This window comes from Canis lupus, chromosome 1 (assembly GCF_003254725.2).
Source record: "Canis lupus dingo isolate Sandy chromosome 1, ASM325472v2, whole genome shotgun sequence".
Classification (NCBI taxonomy): domain Eukaryota; kingdom Metazoa; phylum Chordata; class Mammalia; order Carnivora; family Canidae; genus Canis; species Canis lupus.
In genome coordinates, this window is record NC_064243.1 from 16,554,536 (window position 1) to 16,569,298 (window position 14,763).

A 14,763-nucleotide genomic window follows, 5' to 3' on the forward strand; every position below is an offset into this window, starting at 1 on the left:
GGGAGCCTGCTTCTCCCTCTGCCTGTGTGTCTGCCTCTGTGTGTGTGTGTTAAATCAATCTTAAAAAAGGAAATTAGAGGAAGGAATAGGTTTTCAGAAGAAAATGCAGAATTTTGTGTGAAACATTAGGTCTTGGCAGTGCCTGTGTGAGGAGGAACCCAGAAACTCCAGCTTTGTTAAGCTCCCTGGTGAGCCACATTTGAGAGCTGATGTTCTTAAATCACTTTGTGGGTACACAGTGGGCAGCCTCTCATGCCTGCACAGGTGCAGGCTCCGGTTAAAACTGGCCCCTGACAGCAGAGCAGGCATGAATTTGCTATTAGAGGAACTACTTGAAGGTCTGTTCCCTTTTGAGAAAAATTTAGACTTTCTAAACCAATTAACTTGACAAAAGAAATTTTGCTTTGCTCAAGAGTAGCCTGCATGTCTTTGGCTTCTTAAAAAGATATTGTGGAAAAATCCCATAACCTAAAATTTACCATCTTAACCATTTTTAAGTGGACCGTTCAGTAACACTAAGTATATCCATATTGTGGTGCAACCATCACCACCACCCATCTCCAGCCTTTAACCCTCTTCCCCATCTTAAAGTTTGTAGTCTAACACTGCTCCCCCCACCCGCCCTCAATGTTTTCTAGTTTTGAGGACTAATTGAATACATCACTGCATAAGTTTAAGGCATGCATCCTGATGGTTTGGTTTACATATACTGTAAAATATCTCATGGGTTTAGCTAGCATCCATTATCTCCTATAGAGACAGTAAACTTTCTCGTATATCACACAGCAGTGTTAACTGTAATCAAGTTATACATTATATAAATGTCTTATGACTGGAAGTTTTTATATTTCTTGCAGCTGGGAATTTTTCCCTTTTGACCACCTGTCTCCATTTATCCTTCTGCCCACCCTCTGCCTCTGGTAACCATGTCTGACTTTTCTGTGAGGTCTCTGGATTTTGCATATACGGGAGATCATACAGTATTTGTCTTTGTCTTTCTGTGATTTGTCTCATTTAACATCATGCCTTTAAGGTCCATCCACCAGAGTCACAAATGGTAGGATCACCTCATTTTTATGGCTGAATGATATTCCTGTGTGTGTGTGTATACACCTATCACAACTTCATCCATTGATGGACACTTAGCTTGGTTACCTGTCTTGCCTGTTGTTAATAATGTTGTAATGAACATGGGGGTAAAGTTACCCTTTTCAAGTTAGTGTTTTTTTTTCCTTTGGGTATATTTCCAAAAGTGGAATTGTTGGATCATATGGTGCATGAAAAGACTACCAGCAGCCCTAATCCTTAAGGAAGTCCAAATTCAAACCACCATGAGTTATCACCTCGTGCCTGTTAAAAAAGCCATCATCAAAAAGATAAGAGGTAACAAATGCTGGTGAGACTATGGAGGAAAGGGAACCCTTGTATCCTGTTGGTGGGATTATGAGTCGGTACAGCCGCTATGGAAGGTCCTCAAAAAACTAAAAATAGAACCTCCCGTGTGATCCACAAAATGTTTTAAGTGTTCAAATGTCGGCATAAATCAAGAATCTTGGAAATACTCACGCTTTGCAAAACTGCCTGCAGCCAGGATTATAAAGCTTATAAACGTGTCCAACAAGTTCACAGAATTTCAGACCATATCTTATGTAAGAACACTAGGCCTCCTCTACTTTTTCTTAGACTTTTCTTAAGAAAATGAACTGAATTTTTCATTCTTTTTGTCTATGCTATGAGGGAGGAGAGCAATACAGAAAATCCAAAACAGCTGATAGAACAAACACAATTTAGCATTTTACAGTTGGTACTGGAATGCTTTACTGAAGTTACTGTTGGCAATAGTCTTATGTTTTTCTTAAGCTAATCTGAAAATTAGAATGTGTTCTCTGATCGTGTAGCATCTAATGGAGGGAATGTGTTACAGAATTGTATGGACTCAGGTAGAAAATCGCTAAAGATGTAAGAACCTCTTCAGATGAGCGTGACACCTAGTCTTTTCTCCAAAAATTTTGTATCGTAAAATGAAATACAGAAATAGAATACCACTCAAAACAACAGTGTAGCATAAGGCGGACAACTTGTAGCCACCATCCAGGTCAAAAAAGAGCCAGCTAGTAGTCGATCTACGTACCGCATCCTCAAATGGTAAGCCTTCCATCCCTCCAAAAATATCCAGTATCCCAACACTTCCTTGTATTTCTCTTATAGTTCCATCACCCATCCATGCTTCCCTGAAGTCTACGGTTTACCCATTTTTAAATCAAACTACCTATTAAAGCCTTCTTAAATCTTTTCATTACAGTTATTTAAGATCCTGGGCTGTTTAGTCTGTAGAGTTTCCTGTGGCCTGGTTTTTGCTGGACTGAGCACTCATCCTTACACAAGGCAGGTTTTGGGGATATGAAACATTAACGTGATTCCAGAAGGCAACGCTCCACAAAAGAGCATACTCCGAAGCACCATTTCCCCCACCAAGCCATGTGCTCCATTTTCACCCACTGACCTCATTCATTTATCCTTATGTTTCTTTTAGCAAAAACTGGTGCATATATATATAACAATACATAGTGTCATCCCCTTTTTATTGTACTAAAGTTGGGGTACTGTATACGTTCTCGGACACTTTACTTTCTTCATTTAGCAATATTTTTTGGAGATATCCCTCCATCTCAGCTTAAAGGGATTTTCATTTTATTTTTCTTCAGCTGCAGAATATTCCCTTATGTGGATATACCATAATGTATTCAACTTCTCTTTTATGTGAATACTTTACCCATTATTTTGTAGTTACAGATCATCCAGAAATGAATAGATTCATGTTATTCATTTGAATAAATGTGTATTTTCACTTTGAGACACAGGTTCCTAAAAGATTGCTAAGGTCAAGCAATAAATGCATATGTAGGTTTTTATCTGCTGTTTGTTTCAGATATTACCTAGTGGGACTCCTTCCCACTAGGCTGTACTAGTTTGTCTGTGAGTTTCTGAGCACATCTGTTTCTCCAAGCCTTGACCAGCAGTGTTTTCAAGCTCTTTAAAGATGGTATCTTAGTGTAATCTTAAATTGCTTTTTTTATGGGTAAACCTGGACACCTTTTCATACATTTAAGGGCCCATTTTTAGATCTTAACTGTATATTTCTGTTGGGCTTTTGCCCAATTCCCCATTTAAAAAAACATGCAAAAAATAGATTTAATATTTAATATGTAAAAATATGTATTAAAATATGTAAATATCAACCTTTTAGTTGTGACATGCATTACAAGCATTTTCTGCCAGTTTGTCATTTGACTTGTATATTTCATGATGCAAAGGTTGTTTTATATTGTCAAATTTATCAGTTTTCTAAAAATGTGTGGAATTTGCTTCCAATTAGCTGCTTTTCCTCTCAAGCAGACTCTCTACTAATCAGGGAGCCTGACGGGGTGCTTGATTCCAGGACCCCAGGACCATGACCTGAGCAGAAGGCATACGCTTAACCGAATGAGCCACCCAGGCACCCCACCCCCGTGTTTTCTTCTAGCACTTCTGTTTCAGTTTTTGTGTTTACATCAAGATTCACTTGAAGTTGATTCTCATGCATGGATTGAGGTCTGGATCTGATTGTTTTTGCAATTGGCTATCCAGTTGTCCTAGCACAATTTATTATTAAGTTTATCCTGATGATTCAAGATGCCTAACTTTATATACTAAATTTCCAAAGTGGTTGGGTTGGTTTCTGGATTTTCTGTTCTGTTCCATTCATTTGTCCTCATCACGTGTCCATACCACTCTGTTTTAATTCTAAAAGGCTTGTTGTATGTTTAATATCTGGCAGGGCTGTTTTCCGTCTTCCCTGGCTCTAGCTTTTCTTTTTGGTGTTTTCTTAACTATTCTTGCATGTTTGCCTTCCCATATGAACTTCAGTATCCTCTTGTCTAGCTCTGTAAAAACCAAAAGGTCTGTTATTTTTATTGAAGTTGGTAATTTTAATAAAATTTACACATTAATTTAGGGAGAACTGACAGATTTATGATGAGTCATCCTATCCAAGGACAAGGGGGGGAGGTGTCTTTTTATTCCAGTGTACTTTGTCTTCCAAGAGTGTTTAAAAATATTATTTATTTAGGCTTTGCAAATTTCTTGTTAGGCTGACTCCTAAGTATTTTATCTTCTATGTTGCTATGTCATACGCCACCTTACTAAATCCTTTTACTATGGAGATCTTTAAAATTTTTAAATTTTTTTTCTAGTGCACTATCTTGTCATCTGCGCACAGGGGAGGGGGTAGTTTTATTTATTTTCCAATTTTTATGCCTCTAATGGATTTGTCTAATTGAGTTGGCTAAGTAGAATAATGCTAATGTCAAATAGTAATGCAGATAACATCTGTATATTGTTCCTGACCATAGCGGAAATGCCTCTATTGTTAGCCCACTTGGAAAGGCAAATAACTTCAGTAAGGTGCTGACATTAGGACTTAAGGTTATCTATCCACAAATTACTATTTTCTTGAGAGAATGTGTGTATGTGTGTGCATGTGTGTGTGTTTAAATCAAGAATGGGTGTTGAATTTTGTCAACTTTTCTTTTTTAGTGCTATTGAAGTGATTTTATGGATCTCCTAGATCTCTTAATAAGATCTATTTATGGTTGCATTTTCTACTATTGAACCTAACATGCATGGCTTGAGTACATCCCAGTTGGGATTTCTTAAAAAGAGTTGACTATGATCCATTACTTTTTAAATGAGATATTAGATCCTATTTGCTATTGTCTTTTGTAATTTTATATCCATATTCTTATGTGAGGTTGATTGTAATACCCTGTTTTGGTGCTATCAGTGATGAGCTATGTATGTAACATTGGACCTATCTGGTCTCTAATGGTTTAGTAAAAAACCTCAGTCAAACCATTCTGTGAGGGATAACTTTCTCTATTTCTTAGGTGAAATTGGTCCATTTAAGCTTTCTATCAGTAAGGCAGTCCATATTGATGAACTGTACTTTTCTAGGAAATTAGACCGTTCCTACAGGTTTGCGAATTCACAATCTAGGGAGTAGCTGCTACCCTGAGGCTGAGATAAAGCCCATGGAAGAGAGCCTCCACTCCCAATCTCTAGGGATCCTCTATGTTGAAACTCAGACCTCTCTGAAAAAGGGCATTGCTGTGTATGGTGGCAGAAATTGCTAAGATCTGGTGCCAATGGAACTTTCTAGCAATACTCCATCTGGGATGCTGGTGGAAGTCCTCTATTAGGAAGCACCATACCTTGAAAATCACTGCAAAAACTACCCAAGGGGAGGTAGTGGAGAAGCCATTCATGGAGCACTTCCTGGCCAGGAGCACTCGGCTGCAAAGCATCCTGAGGAGTCAGGGAAGCATTTCTGAGGCGCCTCGCAGATGGCCTTACTGAGCAGCTGCTTGAAGGGATGCTGCAGGAAGCTGATGGATGCTGGGCACTGCTGATCGCTTAGCACTTGGCTTTGAGAAGCCACACGCTGCCATTGCTACCTCCCATCGTGAGAAGTACTGTGTTCTGTGGGATCTGAGCAGAAGAGAACTTCTTGCTATCTTGGTGGAACAATTGAGTGTTGTTCACACGTCTTAAACCGATTAAAAAGGGAATGTTCTGTTTGGTTCCAATTACATGAGCATGATTAGACAAAGCTAATTGATAGTGCTAGAAGTCAGAATAGTGGTTGCCTCTTAGTGGGGAATTGTAACCCAGGAAGGACATGAGGGAACCTTACTGGGTGGTACTGGGAATATTTACATCTTAATGTGAGTAGTACTTGCATGAGCTCTAGCTGGGGAGAAAATAATCAGGTTGTACACGTAGATTAACACAAATTACAGAATTTACTATATATATCATACCTTAAAAGTTCATCTTGGCTGATCTTGGCCCTTTGGTATTCTATGTCAATTTTAGAACCATGGTCAGATTCCACCCAAAAAAAAAAAATCAATTAGAATTTCATTACATCTATAGATGAATTTGAGAACTGACGTCTTTATAAGTCTTCCAGTTTATTATTATGAGTCTGTTTCCTTTGGCCTTTTTATAAGTGTATCTCAAAATTTTGTATTTGTAGAATTCTTCAATTTATTGCTAGTTACTTGACATTTTAGTGCTATTAAAATAACTAAAATATTTTCATTTGTGATCTCTTTATAAGAAGTAAAACTGGTTTCAATTATAAAATTGTATCCAGCAAACTTCATAAATTCCTATGCTAGAAATTTATCTGAAGGTTCTTTTGGATTTTGTTTTATAATCTTGTCAATGATTAATACAAGTTTTGCTTCTTTTTGAATCTTTCCATTTTTTATTTATTTTTCTCAACCAACTCAGTAAAGACTTCCGGGAAAATGCTGAATAGAAGTGGTGGTAAGAGCCATAGACAGACACAGCATGTGTCTTACTTCACACTTAAAATCTCACAGATTTAAAAATCTCACCTGAAAGGGAGCTACCTTGAGATGCTGCCCATAGACTATATACTTATCTAATACTTTTATATATTATGCTATGGAAAATTTGGGGCTGATTGCTTATAGCATATCCTATCATGACTAAAACAATCAGATTAGTAAAAGCAATTCTTTTCAATTCCTAGTTTGCTGAAAGGTTTTATTATACATGAGTTTTGAATCCTAGCAAATGCTTTTTTGGCATCCTCCGTGATGATTATATGATTTTTCTTCTTTATGTAGCAAACTGTATTCATTTTTATCAGTGTTAAGAAAAACTTCTATTCCTGAAATAAACGCAAACTGGTCATAATGCTTTATTTTGTATTTGTTGCTAGGTTTGAAATGCTAATATTTTCTTTAGGATTTTCACGTTGATGTTCATAATTGAGACTAGCATGCTTTCTCATACTTTTTTTTATTGGGCTTTAAGGTTTATAAAGTGAATTGGGAAATATATCTTGTCTCTGTAAGGGTTTATAAAATTGGAATTATTCAATCCATATTTGATAGAATCTGCCAGTGAAGCTGTTTTCAGTTCTTCATCAGTTTTTATTTCTGATGAAACAATCCTTTTTTTAAGATTTTAATATTCATGGTTTGCATTTGGCTTTGTCTCATACCTGGTTTTTTTCCTAATCTCCAGACTTATTGGTAGTTTTGCTATTCCTCCTTCCCTTTATTTTTTTTGAGATCTTATTTATTTAAGGGGGCAGGGGAAGAGCCTGACTCCCCACTGAGCAGGGAGCCCAACATGGGATTCTGTCCAGGACCCCAAGATCATGACCTGAGCCCAAGACAGATGCTTAACTGAGCCACCTAGGTGCCCCTCCTTCTCTTTAAAAATTATTTTTTGAAATCCTTTTTAGGCCACTACACTATTTCTCTTTCATCAGGTCTTATCAGCTGAATTCTCCCAGTTGTGGGCCTGCCACATGTTTCTTTCTGAGTTTCCTGTACTTGTTATGTGAACCCATCTACTGTGCTTCCATGCGTATCTCCGCCGGTCCACTAAGGCTGCAAAGCAACAGAGAGTCTGAGACTGAAGTGTGGGGTTTGTCATTCAAAGATCCGTTCTGGGGCAGCCCCGGTGGCTCAGTGGTTTAGCGCCGTCTTCAGCCCAGGGTGGGATCCTGGAGACCCGGGATCGAGTCCCATGTCGGGCTCCCTGCATAGAGCCTGCTTCTCCCTCTGCCTCTCTCTGTGTGTCTCTCATGCATAAATAAATAAAACCGTTTAAAAATTTTTTTTAATTATAAAAAAAAAAAAAGATCCGTTCTGGATGCTGTGCTCACTTGCAGTTCTGGAAAGCTCTCTTTCACGTGGCTGATGCTCTTTCCTTCTTGACCATAGGAGAACAATTCATTTCTGAACATGTCTAGGAGTTGGTGCAGAAGCGTCTTAGGCTTAATGGCAACCTGATCCCAATTCATTTCTTTCCCAGGAAACTTGGTTTTGGATTGTCCCAAAGTGTGCTTGTGAGGGCTCTTGGGCTGCATTTCCTGATTCCAGTGGGGACCACTTCCCAGAGACCAGGGCATTTCAGCCATTCACCACTGCTTTTTCTCTTCCTGGTTCTTTATTGGACTCAAAATTGATGAAAAACCTCTTATGATTGAAGTAGACCATGACCCTAACATTAAGCACTTCCTTTTCCATGAAATTAGTTTCTGTTGTGACACTTTTAGATATAAAGCAACACAGCCAATTTTAAGTCAAATTATTACTAAAAGGTCAATATTGAGAGAATGTCTTCCATTTTGGTATCCATTTTGTAGCAAATATTTTTAAGACCCAAAGGTTACTACCTTTACCTAAAATATTATTTCACTTTAAAATCTCACACATGCAAAATCTTACACAGAAATCAAGTTTATTGGGGCACCTGGATGGCTCAACAGTTGAGCATCTGCCTTCGGCCCAGGACGTGACTCCGTAGTCCCGGGATCATGGAGCCTGCCGCTCCCTCTGCCTGGGTCTCTGCCTCTCTCTCTCTCTCTCATAAATATATAAAATTTTTTAAAATCAAGTTTATTAAAATTATTTAATATAAAAAAATTACACATTTAAAAACACAGTAGTGGACTTAGTAGTTGAAGTACATGTGTGCAATTAAAAGATGGAATTAAGCAGTATATGCTGCTCTTACTAAGTGGCTCCACATGCCTCAGTTTAAAGATGATTGGTGCCTACATGTATGGTGTAAGCTGTTTGTACAAACTGAACAAAAAGGTATGAGTATGACGCATACAATGAGTGGAGTCCTGGGTGCCCAGTAGATTAGGGTGCCAGTCATCTTCAGTGTCTATGGTTTCCACATGGGCTTGTGACAGCTTCTTTAAAAAGTTGTTTTTCTAGTACTTACAAGGTAAGACATTTTGCCACTTTTCTACCTCTGAGTGGAGACACTAGAATTTGAGGTATCTGAGAGTGGCGCTCTGCAAATTTTAATGGATTTGATTGAGTTCACTCACCCATTGGGTCCTTCCTGGGCTGCTCTGATCTGTCAGGCTCTGACCTTGGTGTTGGAGGCTTGGTTGAGGTGGGTATCAGCTGTACGATCGTGGTCCCATGTGCACATCTGTGGAGCTGCCAAGTGTTGCTTGTTGCCTCTTCCCCTGCCCCCATTTAAAAACCCAGCACAGGGGCAGCCGGGGTGGCTCAGTGGTTTAGTGCCGCCTTCAGCCCAGGGCATGATCCTGGAGAGCCAGGATCGAGTCCCACATTGGGCTCCCTGCATGGAGCCTGCTGCTTCTCTCTGTCTCTGCCTCTCTCTCTCTCCTCTCTGTCTCTCATAATAAATAAATAAAATATTCCAAAAAAAAATCCAGCACAGTCCTTGTTCTTGACATGGTTACTGTGGCTCCTTGTTTTTAGGAGTGTGAAAGCTGGGGGCAGATACTAACCAGATGATCACCAAGTAAATGTGGGGGGGTACTAGAAAAGTGATTACCTGGGGGGTGGTGAGTGTGCTGATGAGACAGACTTGGGTGCCTCAGGAGTTGACTAGGCATTAGAGAAGGTTTCCAGAAGGAGTTCACGTTTAGGAGGTCTGAAGGGTCAGTAGGATACTCCATGTGCAGGGGACAGTATTTTTAAACGCCATGTGTCTGGAAGGAACGTAGCATCCTGGAAAAGCTGAAAGGCCAGTATGGCTCACACTTGGACCACCAGGAGAAGCGTGGTCCATGGCACATCTTTGTGAGACAGGCTGAGGGTAGGGTGTGTGTGTGTGTGTGTGTGTGTGTGTGATTTTTATCCTTTGAGGGTGATAGGAAACCACTAACTTTTGCTGGTCTTAAGCAAGCAAGTGACTGAATCTCTCAGGCTACATTCAGAAGGCCTGGAGTTTAAAGGTTCCAAAGGAGCCTGAGACAAGCCACGCCCTTAGGACCAAAGAATGACCCCTGTGTGGGAAGACCTCTGCTTCAACTCCATAGTCCAAGACTCACAAAGTACAGAGAAAGACCAAAGCTTTTGGCTGTCATCTATAGGGGAGAAAGTATTTTTCCCTAGCAATAAATCCTAAGAGGAAGTTGTCACATGGCTCTTTAGGAAAAGGGCGTTGGCTGTTTGAATAATGCAAAACCAAATCAAAAACAGAGCATGTTCTTGTCACCATGAGCTTTTTCATCTGGGGGCAGATTTGCCTTCTCCACAGGAGACAAGTTTTGGTTATATATGAGAAAGAAAATTCAGAAATACTACACATTAAAATGGAGAGCTAGAGAGTTCCCTTGAAGTTCCCTTTCATTCATGAGAATCTTTTATTTTTTCACATGGACTTAAAGCTACGAACATATAGTTCCACTTAGTAAAGGTATTTAATTGGGGGAACTCACCCATGTGACGACTTGAAGTGTTGAACCCCCTGCAGAGCTAGAATTTAGCCTAAAAATGGTCCGAATGCTCCTTAAATCTTGCCTTTTTTTTTTTTTCCTTTATAAGAACACCTTACAGCTCGCAAATTTATTTTTTTCCAGGTTGCAAAAGAGAATTCATTTTTCCTGTAAGCCTGGGGAGTCCTGATCCAGGGCATGGATGTGAGGCCATCTGGCTACAGTGCTGGTGGCCACCCTTGGTGGATGAGGTGCCCTTCCCCACCACCGCCCCAAAGACACATGATGCTGAGTGGAGGAACATGCTTTTTTCTTAAGCCAACAGTCCCTCCTGCCCCAGTCTCCAACTCAGCGCCTCCAAACAGACTCTCAAGGTCTGTTTGTGCATAGCACATTCAAAAGCAGCCTTTTCTTATCAAGTGCTTGGCATTAGTAGTTGTCTGGTTTTTAAAATTAGGCTGGTACCCTCTCAGCTTAATAAAGCCTCAAGCTTGGACAACATAAGCTGAGCAAACACCCTGAGGTCTTAAATCAATGGAGCCTCCACTGTACTGGGTTGCAATGCAGTTTAATTTCTTTACTGTTCTTCGCAAGAATAAGTTCGGTGGAAAGTATAAGAAAGGCAAGGGAAGCAGAGATGGTGAAGGGAAGGCCTCTTGGAGCAGCTGCCTTTGACTTGGACCTTAAAAAGCCAGTAGGATTTCTCCTGGTGGGGACAAGGGAGCAGTCCTAGCATGAGGAACAGGAGCAGGCCAGTTAAGTGGTACAATAGTTATACAACTTAACTATTGGGAAGGGGAGCCCTGAACCTCAAAGATGTGTTAGGGTCAGAGGGTAACCCCTGGTTTTTCTCACCCTCTCCTTTCATCTTCATGTTTAGCCCATATGACAGGATTCTTTTTTAATAAAAAAATAATAAAAGCATTAAGACAAGGATGGAAACCCAAAATATCAAGTGGAACTGCAGATGGGACTAAGACATTGGAGTACAGTAGTTCTCAGCTATGCAGTTGGGGATCTTTAGCAGTATCTGGAGACATTTCTGGTTATTACCATGGAAGGTGGGCGCTGTCAGCATCTTTAATGGGGTAGAGGCCAGGGATGCTGCTAAACATCCTACAAAGCAAAGACCAACTCCCCTTCCTGCCCACCAACCAAGAAGTATCCAGCTCCAAATGTCAGTAGTACCAGAGTTGAGAATGCACTAATGGTTGGTGTATTTGTTTTTGTTTTTTTATATATAAATTTATTTTTTATTGGTGTTCAATTTGCCAACATATAGCATAACACCCAGTGCTCATCCCATCAAGTGCTCCCTCAGTGCCCGTCACCCAGTCACCCCCACCTCCCGCCCCCCCTCCCCTACCACCCCCCTAGTTCATTTCCCAGAGTTACAAGTCTCTCATGTTCTGTCTCCCTCTCTGATATTTCCCCCTCATTTTTTCTCCTTTCCCCTTTATTTCCTTTCACTATTTTTTATATTCCCCAAATGAATGAGGCCATATAATGTTTGTCCTCCTCCGATTGACTCATTTCACTCAGCGTAATACCCTCCAGTTCCATCCACATCGAAGCAAATGGTGGGTATTTGTCATTTCCAATGGCTGAGGAATATTCCATTGTATGTGTAGACCACATCTTCTTTATCCATTCATCTTTCAATGGACACCGAGGCTCCTTCCACAGTTTGGCTATTGTGGACATTGCTGCTATAAACTGGTTGTTGTATTTGGAGGGACCTATAAGTCCCTTCTATTCCTCATTTCCTTATGTTATCAAGAATGGTAGCCACCTTGGCACATGTCTGTCTACAGTAAGCGAAGAGTGTGCTTTGTTACCCAGTGAATCCGGGCACTCCCGAGCTGGGGTCTCTTACCCTTGGGCATAACTCTTACACTGAGCATTCAATGTCTATTACTCTGGGACCTTTCTTTTCAAAGTTGAACATTGAAGAGACTGGAATTAAGAGAGCCTTGAACATTTCCCACAAGAACTAGAAAGCCTGTAGGATAAGTTAATATTTCTCCTGTCAATGTATATCCTGCTTGGCTTCTTTTCAGGGTTAAACACAGTATGAAAAGTTGTCACTTTAGTTTTGAATATGTTGGCAACTGTTGCTCAAGTTAAAGGAAATAAATAAAACTAACCAAAGGAAATAATGTAGGGCTTTGGTGCCTTTTCTGATCCGCCTTAGGGCAGCTTCAAATGAAAAGCATATAAAGGCGGATTAAAATCACAGGTGCTGAGGAGCACCTGGGTGGCTCAGTCAGTTAAGCATCCAACTCTTGATTTCAGCTCAGGTCATAATCTCAAGATCGTGAGATCAAGCCCCATGTGGGGCTTCACACTCAGAAGTCTGCCTGAGATTCCCTCTCTCAAATCTAAAAATAAATCACAAACCCTGAATCTGGCCAGCATGAAGTAAATACTTCCAGTGTTCTCAGGTCCCTGAGTATTGCCTAGTATTGAGGACTAGAAGTTGGAAGCAAGTAGATTGTCCCGTCAGAAAAGCCCAGACTGTTCACCTTGGGGGTAAGTCACTACTATACTTAAGACTCAATGGCCTAGTATCACAGTGAGAATGTTGGACCTAAATTATATCATGGTGGTGTGACTCTAAGACTTTCCGTAGTAACTGACAACTGGCCTCACCCTCTCAGACTCTCAGAAGGGGGTTTCCTTCTTAGTTTTCTCTAGAAAAGAAATTCCATTTAAATCAGATGTGACTTGCTCTCCTTGAATTAGAGCAAAGAAGAACTTCAGGAAGATTTTCTTACACTGCTGTTCTCCTGGTTCCAGATCCTGAAGCCATGTGTGGTGTGTTCAGCATACCATTCTGGTAAAGACCATGAAGGCAGATGCTGGTAGCTCAGCATACCCAAGGGATGTTCTGTGCTAACAGGGGCAAGTCAGGTCCACGCGTGCTGGTAAAATCACTAGAAATCCCTGAACAGTGGCTAAAATGCTACTGCTCAGGGACGGTCCCGAGTGGCTCTCGCTGAGGGGCACTCATGCAGCAAGAACCCAAATGCTTCCTTCTCTTGGCAAGTCCCAGGCAGGCGGGCAGCACCACACACAATGTGGGGATGGCCCTCAGGAATTCTTTGCCCAGTTACTGCGTCACACTGTGCATAGAGTGTTAAGGAGATGAGTCCATGAAAACTGTCGTCCTCCATTGGAACCACAACCATAGTTTTCAACCTCTGAGGAACAGGAACAGTAAATGAGCTTTGAAGCCCTGGATGCCCGGCGGCTCCTCCCCCGCCAGCCCCCAGTATTTAAATTAGTATCTCAGAGGGTGGCACCCAGGAATTGCCTTTTTATAGAGATTCCCTGGGGTTGGGGCATGCGTATGACCTATGACATGACCTATGACGGTCCTGTGTGCGCATCTGTGGAGCTGTCAGTGTTGCTTTCTCTTCCTGCTGTAGTTCCTTTGGCTTTTCCAACGAGTTTTAACAAATCGGGAAAACCCAATTAAGGAGCACATTTGCTGAATATGCAGCTCTCCCTGTTGTCAAGAAGGATTCAAAAGCCGTCAAAAATGATGAATCCCTTGGCAGACTTTTTTTCAAGGGGATTCTTGGAGAGAAATTGGATAGAAATTCTCTAATATTTTGTCTAACCCCCAGTTATTAGGCTTCGATCAGTGAGGCAGAGCACCAGACCTCCACGTTAGCCCTCCCCGCTGAGCAGGGAACCAGATGCAGTTTGATCCCAGGATCTTGATATCATGACTTGGGCCCAAGGCAGATGCATAACCAACTGAGCCACCCAGGCGCCCCAGTCCTATCTTTTTTTATTATTCTTATTCATGAGAGACACAGGCAGAGGGAGAAGCAGGCGCCCTGCAGGGAGCCCGACGCGGGACTCAATCCCAGGACCCCAGGATCAGGCCCTGGGCCCAAGGCAGATGCTTAACTGACTGAGCCACCCAGACATGTTAAAGTGTTTCAGCTCTGTGGATTGGTCTTTCTCCATGCATGACCTAAAGTTTGCTTTAGTCAAATCACATTGATTTTTTTTCTTTACATCTATTTAAAATTAATTTGATCCAGTTATACCACAACTCCTTTGTGTGTTTCCCAATAAAATACATGTACGTGTGTGGGCACAGGCTGTATTCTATGAAACATATGTGCCGATTTATTCATAGATACCTACAGAATTCCTAAGAATCCACAAATCCTATTAACACTTCTTTCTACACAGTAGATGAATTTGAGCCTATTTTTATCAAATATGATCTAAGATGTTTGGGGTAGACTTTCTGATGACTTAGATTTAGAACTTGAGGGATAACAGAAGTGGCGTCAATCAAGAACAGCTTATGCCGGTCCCTTGTGTCTTTCCAGGGGGCTTTCCTTTATTAAATTAATCTTCAAACCTCCACTGCACTGCCAAACTTGGCTTTTGTTAGAAAACCAGCTCCAGCTGGAGCTGTTGCCTGGAGACTGAAAGCAGCCTCA

The 14,763-nt window shown here is 41.0% G+C and overlaps 1 protein-coding gene across 1 annotated transcript in view; it reads left to right on the plus strand.

The window, feature by feature from the left end:
* Window positions 1-14,763, plus strand: part of CCBE1 (collagen and calcium binding EGF domains 1) — a 227,104-nt gene that overhangs the window by 91,911 nt on the left and 120,430 nt on the right. The gene's annotated exons all lie outside the window — the stretch shown is intronic.